This window comes from Lepisosteus platostomus, chromosome 1 (genome assembly GCF_059453375.1).
Source record: "Lepisosteus platostomus isolate fLepPlt1 chromosome 1, fLepPlt1.hap1, whole genome shotgun sequence".
Taxonomy (NCBI): Eukaryota; Metazoa; Chordata; class Actinopteri; order Semionotiformes; family Lepisosteidae; genus Lepisosteus; species Lepisosteus platostomus.
The window spans coordinates 34,128,317-34,136,397 of NC_142611.1; the positions used below are offsets into that span (position 1 = coordinate 34,128,317).

The window sequence follows — 8,081 nt, forward strand, 5'->3', positions numbered from 1 at the left end:
TGATATTGCTGTGAGTTCAAGTTCAGCACAGCGCCGCGGCTTCTATACGCGAATACCGGGTGTGCTGATAACTGCGCAAAGAAATCCCCCTGTTTTCTAGCGTTTAGTGTAACGTGTGCTGATTGGAAATCCATCTGCTCGGGTGTTTAAATTCCATACTGTATTTTAGTAAAAGGAAAAAAAAAGTAATACTCTTAACGTTTCTCTGACGTAATGACAATGGCTGCTAAAATGTCTGAAGTGGAGTCGCTTATAAGTACTATTTCTAGCGCCGACAATCCTGGTTACTGGAGCGGTATCGAAAAGTTGAACTTTGATGATATTGAGAAGCTGCAAGTAGATTTAGTAGCCAAGGTAGCGAACCAGCTTAACACAGGAGGGTCCGTGAACGCAGTTCAGGTCCTATCGAGTTTCGCCTTAAATCTAGCTAAACAGCTGGAACTGTCTTTGTCCGAGCTGACAAAGTTTCAAAAGCTTCAGGGAAAGCTAGAAAGATATAAGGCGGAGCGAGTTGAGTTGTTGGATATAATCAGAGAAAAGAGAGTGAAAAATGAGGAAAGTGAAGACAGACTCAGGGAAGTTTTAGGTAAATTAGATGACCTGTCTGCTAGAGAAACTGCGGCTGAGGTAGCTAGGAGAGACCTGGAAGCGAGCTTGAAAGAAAAAGAAAAAGAAATTGAGAGTTTAAATGAGCTCAGCCAGGAAAGGCAAAAGGAGTTAGATGCTGCCGTACTGGAAGCAAAACAGGCTAGATCCCACTTGCATGCCAGCCCACCTAGCAGCCCGGAGCGCTCACCCAGCGCGCCGGGAGGAGGTTTCTCCCGGCCAGGGTCTGTGGTCGGATCGGCATGGGGGAGATTGCCGAGTCCTGCGCGAGACGCAAGGGCGATGCAATTCAGGCAGACACCCCCTTCTCCTGATCACGGCCGTCCCCCTGCCCGCGGAGAAACCGTAAAAATTAACCTCCACTCCCTGAGGCAGTTAGCCAAAGATGTAGAAAGGTTTGACCCATCAGTGTCAGGGAACAATGTGGAAACCTACATCGATGAGCTGAGACATACTTTGCAGTTTATGCCCGGAGCGTCCGAACAGGAAAAGGCTTTGTTAGTAAGGAAAACTACTAGCCGAGCGGTACACGAGTGGATGTCCAGACAAGGACCGGAGGTCTGTAATAGCTTTGAGGAGCTGTGTCAGGCAATGATCGGAGAATTTTCGTCTTTTATCGATCCCATAGCTGCCGTGGCCGCTGCGCACCATATTAAGCACGAAAAAGCTGAAGCCCCTCGCGACTATTATGAGAGGCTTAGGCGCACTTATTTTGCAGGGCGGAATGAAGAGGGTTGCGAAGAGAACGTGAATTTCAAAGGTTTATTCATTGCTAATCTGCATCCCTCAGTCAGGAAAATGATTGTGATGCACACAGATGCAAAAGCGATGAAAATGGCTGACATTAGAAGGTTGGCTCAAAAAGCCTGGGGAGCTGAAGTCTCTGCTTCCTCAGAGCGAAAACCTGCTAAATGGGCCGTGTTCGCCACTAAAGCCAGCAGGGTTGACGACTCGCCTCAGCTCGAGGGAGCTGAGGTTCCTGAGCCCTATAAGCCCCGGCGCAAAATAGGCAGGCAGGACCGCACTAAGCGTCAGAGCCGCCGTGAGCGCTACGGGGAAGGCAAGGGCTCAGGCAGAGCCTATCATAAGGCTGGACAAAAGGAGTCGACTGCAGCCCGTCTGGCCCGGCTTGAACAAGCCCTGCTTGAGAGACCAGGACAGGGTAAACCTTCCGCACCGAATGCCGGAATCGTGAATGAGCTTAGGGGGACCAGGCCCCTTCTCACTGGAGGAGGCGGGGATCCACCCCAAACCCCTCCCTCAGTCTATCTGATTGGGTGGGAGGGTTCCTGCCTGAAAGAAGGCTGTGACTCTGAGTTGGGCGCTGACCCCGCCCCTGAAGTCAAAGGAAAGGCAGGCTTCCAACAATTCTTAGGGAATCTCAGCCAGAAAGGCAAAGCAAGGCGTATTTATATCAAGGTTTCTCTTGAAAGCGTCTTAGATAGAGAAGCACTGATTGACACTGGGGCTGAAATTAGTTTGATGTCAGCCGATCTACTCAGCGAGCTCAAGCGAGTAGCGAAAGGAAAAGGCATCAGACTTAAGGTAGAACCGTGTAAGATAGATATTTCCAGCTATACCCAGGATCATGCCCGGATCACACACCGAGTGTGGGTGGCACTTAGGTTCGGGCCAATGAATGTGGTGCATCCTGTTTACATCTCTAGGTTTAAAACAGAGCCACTACTCATTGGCCAAGACCTGCTTGACAGGCTGGAGCCTCTGGTGGACTGCAAGCGTGGAAAATTGTGGGCTCAGGTCAAAAACCCTAAGCCTGTCGTACAGCAAAAAGGGGGGTTCAGTGGTTATGCTGTGACCACACAGTGCCCACTGAACACTATAGCTGAGTTGGAGGTTCCACCTGGTTCCTCTGGACGAGAAATAAATGTCTCTTCTTGCTTTCCAAAACTACAGGGAAGTCCTGCCCAGGCCAGCACTCCCACGGTCTCCCAACTACAGGAGCAGTGCTCCGAGCAGCTGCTTGACCCACCAGGTAAAGCACACCCCTTTTTCATCCCTGAAGAAGAGTGGATCTCCCTGTCCGGTAATGAATGGGAGTCCTTTCTGTGCGCCCTGGTACCTCAGGGGGACCAGGACTACCACCCCATGGTGGTGGGAGGGGTCCAGGTTGCAGAAGTGCAGGTTGATGATGTAATTCTCAGCCTCAGCTCTGAGAAGTCCATAATCAGTGAAGGTCTGTTCAAGGACCTGTCGCGAAGCTGTCAGGTGACCCTGGTGACGCAGTCACAGGTTCTGTGGTGGGCACCCCCACCTCATAGGTCCATTTGGAGCAAAGGAAGTTGTGTAGCTTCCATCTCCATCGGAAAAAGGAAGTTTGCTCACTACTTCCAGGTAGCACCTCAGCTGACCAATTCGGTCTGTATTGGTGCAGACCTCTTGGTTCGACTGGGCGCCCAGCTGGACACAGTAAACAGTGTGCTGTGGACACGGGTGAACCCAGATGCCCACTCTCTAAGCGGCGACCCCGAGAACATCCGGTCAGGTCAGACGATTCCTCAGGCCTGCCAGGTTGTAAATGAATCGGACCTGATCGTTCCTGCATCAACAGCAGGGTTTCCGGTACGCCTTGTCCTGAAGACGGGACAGAGAATGGATGCTGAGATGGTTTTCTTCCAACCATCAGCTCAGTTTATCAGACTGAACCTAGCAGTCTGTGGTACCCCCAGACTGGAACGGAATGGCCGAGCCACCTGCCTGTTGGTGCAGAACATAGCAAAACAAGATGTCAAAATCCCTGCTCGCACTGACATGGGACTGGTAATCGACAATGGTTTCTATGATTTCGAACTGGCCATCCCAGTACTGGGGCAGCTCCCTGGTCCCTTGGCCAGGGAGGGGGGAAACGAGCAGGTGTACTACACCTACCCCCGGCGGATGATCGCAGTTATGCCAATAGAGGGATTCTGCAACCAGGAGGTGTGCAGAGTGGACCTTAGCGATAAGGATGAGATGGTTGTGTACACAGTACACGCAGGTGTTCCGACGGACCACTCAGCCAAGAGTGCGACCCGGGATACCGCCATGCCGTCAAAAGCGGGGTTCCTAGAGCAGGTACAGGAACAGGTTGGTAAGGCAGATGCCCTGGAAACGGAAAGCCAGCGTCAGCAGCTGCGTCAGATCTTCCAGGATTTCCAGGAGGTGTTTGCACGGGATGCCTATGACTGCGGGGTGACGGATTTGCACACAGTGCGCATTCCCACAGCCCCTGGCGCCCGCCCAACCTATGTCAGGCAGTATCGCATTCCCCTCACGGCATACAAGTCCATAAAGCAGACGTTGGATGCTCTACTAGAGCGTCAGATCATAAGGGAGTGTAACTCCACTTATAACTCCCCACTGTGGCCGGTGCTGAAACCCAATGGTAAGTGGCGTCTGACCATTGACTACCGGCAGCTGAATAAACAGGTTCCTTTGTCACGATGGCCAATGATCTACCTAGATCAGGAGTTAGCCAAGGTGACAACAGCGAAATATTTCACCACAGTGGATGTGGCCAATGGGTTCTGGACCCTTAAGGTAGAACCGACAGACCAGTACAAACTGGCCTTTTCCTTCGGAAACAGGCAGTTCACCTGGAATCGATGCCCCTTTGGGTATTCCAACTCCCCAGCGGAGTTCAACATATTTCTGCACAAAGCCATGAGTGATGCAGCCGCCAGGGGCAACCTGGTCTATGTGGACGATATTCTGATGCGGAGTCAGACCTGGGAAGAACACATGGCCGAGATCAGGCATGTGTTGACCCACCTCTCCCGTGCAGGGGCCAAACTGTCTCTGGCTAAGGGACAGTGGTGTAGGACCCAAGTGGAGTACGTGGGACTGTTGGTTGGAGCCCAAGGCATACAGCCACAGTCCAGCAGAGTCCAAGCTATCCAGAATATGAAGTCGCCCACTAACCTGTCTGAACTGCGCAGCTTTCTGGGAGTATGTAATTATTCCCGGCAGTTCATTGAGGATTACGCTGAAATAGCAAGGCCCCTCCACAAGCTGTTGCAGAAAGACGTGCCCTTTGAGTGGGGACCTTCCCCAGAACAGGCTGTGATGGAGCTGAAGCGCAAACTCAGTAGTGCGCCGTGCTTGGCCTACCCTGACAAAAATAAGGTCTTCTACCTTGAAGCAGGGTTCTCAGAGCACTGCCTTGGGGCTCCTCTGAGTCAGGAATATGACCAAGAGCGAAGGGTGGTGGCGTATACCAGTCGAGCCCTGAGCCCAGTGGAGCAAAAGTTCTTGGACTGCGAGAAGGCCCTGTTGTCTACGGTCTGGTCGGTAGAACACTTCCGTAGTTATGTAGGGGGACAAAAGATCATCATCGAAACCTGCCACCAACCTGTGACATTCCTGCATAGCCAGAGACTGAAAGCAGGCAGGGTGTCAAATAGCAGGATTGTGGCATGGATGATGGCCCTACAAGGCTATGAGATAGAGGTACGTTATGCACAGAGCAAGAAAATGTACCTGGGACAGGGCCTGGCTTTGGGCCAAGTGTGTCACGGCTGTGACACTGACATGGAAGCTCCAGAAATGATTCCCGCTGCTGAGCTACCGAAGAATCATCGGTACTACGATGAGAACGTGGGCCAGGGCTTACCCATGGCCTATGTTGACGGTTGCTCTTTTCGCCACGAACAGCAGGTGCTAGCAGGGGTAGGTGTAGTCTGGCAAGACAATACTCCCTGTGGGCCGACCCGCTATAAGCTAGGACCAAAGACTAGTCAGTATGCGGAAGTAGCTGGGGTGCTGATCACCCTCCAGCAGGCCCTGACAAATGGCCTTAAACAATTTGTCATCTGTTGTGACTCGAACTACGCCCGACATAGCTTCGTGTCCCATCTTCCGTATTGGAAGGGTAACGGCATGAAAAATGCCCGGGGCAAGGAAGTAAAGAACAAAGAGTTGTTCCTGGCCAGTGACAAGCTCACGACCGAGGCTGGAATGATGGTTTACTGGAGGAAGGTGAAGGGACACTCCCAGGTGAAGGGACCCGACAAAGACGGGAATGATGAGGCCGACCGGCTGGCCAAATCTGGCGTCTTAGAGGGTGATCCCTGGCAGTTCCAGCAGGAATGGCTACCCCCAGAAACCGTGGCTGAGGTCAAGGCGGTCACCCGAAGCAGGGCTAGACAGGATGTCGGAGCCGACCCTCAATCTGTAGTGCTTGGGTCACAGGGTTTTAACACCGATCTTGCGGGAATGCAGAAACAGGACCCAGCAATTGGGCAAATGTATCAGCATATCGCTGACCCAGTGCGTCAACCTCTTTCAGAGCAGGTGCTGAGCCAGTCTCTGGAGCTGAAGGAGCTGGCAGAGGTGAAAGACAACCTAAAAATTATAAAGGGGTTGTTGGTTTGTGTACCAGTTGCACAAGGTGTCCCAAAGTGGGTAGTCCCCCGCTGTCATCGGGGGGTCATGATCCAACACGCTCATGACGAACCCTGTGGGGGTCACCGGGGAATCAAGGCCACGTACGACACTATCCAGCAGGTGGCATTCTGGCCTCACATGGGCCAAGACATCGCCGCGTATGTAAAGGGGTGTCTGACGTGTAGCCAGTTCCAACCATCACGGCCCTTGCACCGTGCACCACTCCAGAAAAAGGGCATGACATTCCCCTGGTCCAATCTACAAATGGATTGGGTGGGGCCGCTGGTGAGGTCATCCAGAGGGAACAAATATTTCCTCACTGTTACGTGTGCATTCACAAAATGGGTTGAGTGCCTCCCAGCACCCAACGACACGGCAGAGACAACTGCAGTGCTGTTGGTGAACCATGTGTTCAGCCGATGGGGACTCCCCCTGACCGTGGACTCGGATCGGGGAACCCATTTCACAGCTACAGTAATGGCAACCCTGTGGAATATGCTTGGGGTCAAGGCCCAGTTGCATATCTCCTACCACCCTCAATCCTCGGGCCAGGCAGAAAGGGCAAACCGAACGGTGGTTAGTATGCTCAAAAAGTTTGTCTCCACCAACAGTAGGGACTGGGACATTAAGCTGCCCCTGGTTCTGATGGCCATCCGAGCCACGCCCCATTGCTCTACGGGGGTCCCACCTTTTGAGATGATGACAGGTCGGAAGATGACTCTTCCCCTACACTGTCTCTATGGGGTGGAGGACCTGAGCACGACGGGGGCTGCTACGGTCCATCAGTATGTGTCAGACCTGCGAGCACATCTGCAGGCAACCTTTGCTTTTGCCCAGAACAATCTGGGAAGGAGTGCAGAGGGTAGGAAAGCATACTATGACCGAAAGGCAGTTAACCAGGAACTCCAAGTAGGAGACAAGGTCCTGTACTTCCAATTTGCCAAACCCACAGGGGTGGCCCGGAAGTTCTTACCCAGTTGGACAGGACCCCACGAGATTGTCGATAAGGTATCACCGGTAGCTTATCGAATTCGGATTGAAAAGGGAAGGCAATCTCTGGTCTACAAGTGGGTGCATCGCAACCACCTCCGGTTGTATCGCCCATCTCAAATGGCGCCGGAGGACACAGAATAGGGTTAAAAGTCTAAACCCGATCAAAGAGGGGGGTGCCCCTTTGTAGTTGCAGGTAGTTAGGTACGGTAGTGTAGGTCCTGCTAGTAAAATATATTCAAAAATATAGTGGAACTGTACCATGTGCCTCATCTGTGTTCCAGAATGGGAATCCTAAAACTGCCGCGGCTGGTCCTGACAGTACTGTGGATCGCCTCGACACAGCCCCTTGAAGTTGTGGAACCCGGTCCTCCTACCGGCATAGTCCTGCAGGACGCTCCCGGATTGTTGTTAACAAATTGCAGAACATATACTCAGCGAGTGTATGTACGGCTGGACCCACATGATGTGTTTCGGAAGCACATCAACATGAACAGTAGGGTGTCCTATCATGGTAGGCAGTGGGCTGGGGATACTGTATGGCATGCCCAGCTAGACACTATACACATGCTCTGCCAGCTGAGGAAGGCAACAGTCACCCAGGAGGAGATGACGGGCCTCAGCCGCCCCAAAAGGTTCGCTATTTTCAGCGGGTCTGTTTGCTGCTAACACTGTCACCCTGACCACCCTGAGAAGGCAGGTGTCTGGGTTACGTAAGGAAATGCCAGAAATTTATGACAAACTGTATCAACAGCAGCAGCGGCTGGAAAGCCTAGGGAAAACCTTACAGGGCACAATTTTAGCAGTAAACCTTCATGCAGCACTGTTAAATAACACCCTCCACACCGTGGGCAGGATTGTCGACGTGTTACAGTGGGACTATGGTTATGTGCAACAGGTCAGAATGCTGATGCAGGATCTGCTTAGGGAGCTTAGTGCCACAGTAACTAGCCTAGCCATGGGACAGATTCCAACCTACTTGGTTCCACTGTCCTTAGTAGAAGAAGTACTGAAGAAAACCACTTCCGAGATGGTGCAGCCATTGCAAGTACATCTTGCATACAGTCTAGGCAGTGCCATTCCCATACATGTCAACCCCGAAG

At 52.3% G+C, this 8,081-nt stretch overlaps 1 long non-coding RNA gene across 1 annotated transcript; it reads left to right on the forward strand.

Annotated features, from left to right (window-relative positions):
* Window positions 1–878: 878 nt before the first annotated feature.
* LOC148677894 (uncharacterized) lies at window positions 879–7,545 on the forward strand. Its single transcript, XR_015935742.1, has 3 exons — window positions 879–1,164; window positions 2,521–2,599; window positions 7,263–7,545. It is a non-coding gene; the product is annotated as an uncharacterized LOC148677894 (long non-coding RNA).
* Window positions 7,546–8,081: the final 536 nt, after the last annotated feature.